At 44.1% G+C, this 1,046-nt stretch overlaps 1 non-coding gene across 1 annotated transcript; it reads left to right on the forward strand.

Moving 5' to 3' along the window:
• Nucleotides 1-392: 392 nt before the first annotated feature.
• LOC127088953 (small nucleolar RNA R71) lies at nt 393-499 on the forward strand. The gene has a single exon (XR_007790746.1). It is a non-coding gene; the product is annotated as a small nucleolar RNA R71 (small nucleolar RNA).
• The last annotated feature ends 547 nt before the right edge of the window (nt 500-1,046 follow it).

Raw genomic sequence — 1,046 nt, forward strand, 5'->3', positions numbered from 1 at the left:
AGTTTACTTGCTCCGCTTGGATTCCTGTTAGGAGTTGACAATCTGCAGGAGTGTGACCTTGGATTCCACAGACTTCGCAATTCTGAGTTATGGCAACCACGGTGGCTGGAGGTGATACATTTAAACTTTCAATTTTCTGGACCAGAGCATCCACTTTTGCGTTAACATGATCAAGGTTACTTATCTCGTACATGCCAGTTTTAGTTTGAGGTTTTTCTACCATTTTTCGTTCGCTTCCCCACTGATAGTGGTTTTGGGCCATGCTTTCGATAAGTTGGTAAGCATCAGCATAAGGTTTGTTCATTAGTGCCCCACCTACGGCGGCGTCTATTGTTAACCTCGTGTTGTACAGGAGACTATTATAGAAGGTATGAATTACTAACCAATCCTCTAAACCATGGTGTGGACAAAGTCTCATCATGTTTTTGTATCTTTCCCATGCTTCGAAGAGAGACTCGTTATCTTTCTGTTTAAATCCATTTATCTGGGCTCTCAACATAGCTGTTTTGCTCGGCGGAAAATATCGGGCAAGAAAGACTTTCTTCAACTCGTTCCATGTTGTGACTGAGTTGGAAGAAAGAGATTGAAGCCATCTTCTAGCGCTATCTCTTAACGAGAAGGGAAAAAGACGAAGTCGAATTGCCTCTGAAGTGACACCATTAGCTTTAACAGTATCAGCGTATTGGACAAACACGGATAAATGAAGGTTTGGATCCTCAGTAGGATTTCCAGAGAATTGGTTCTGTTGCACTGCATGCAACAGTGAAGGTTTAAGTTCGAAGTTGTTTGCTTCGATTGCGGGTGGAGCAATACTCGAATGCGGCTCATCTTGCGATGGAGCGGCGTAATCTCGAAGAGCATGAGCTGGTTCTGCCATCTCGGGTATCGGCGAAGGAAGAAGATTTTTGAGATCAGGAAGTTCGACAGGAGGGAGATTGTTCGCAGCACGATATTCCCGAATTCGTCGTAAGACTCGGAGATATAGTTCGATATCGTTGATTCGTAAGTAGAACGGCTCGCCTTGTGAGCGAGTATGTGGCATACAA

This window comes from Lathyrus oleraceus, chromosome 5 (assembly GCF_024323335.1).
Source record: "Lathyrus oleraceus cultivar Zhongwan6 chromosome 5, CAAS_Psat_ZW6_1.0, whole genome shotgun sequence".
NCBI lineage: Eukaryota > Viridiplantae > Streptophyta > Magnoliopsida > Fabales > Fabaceae > Lathyrus > Lathyrus oleraceus.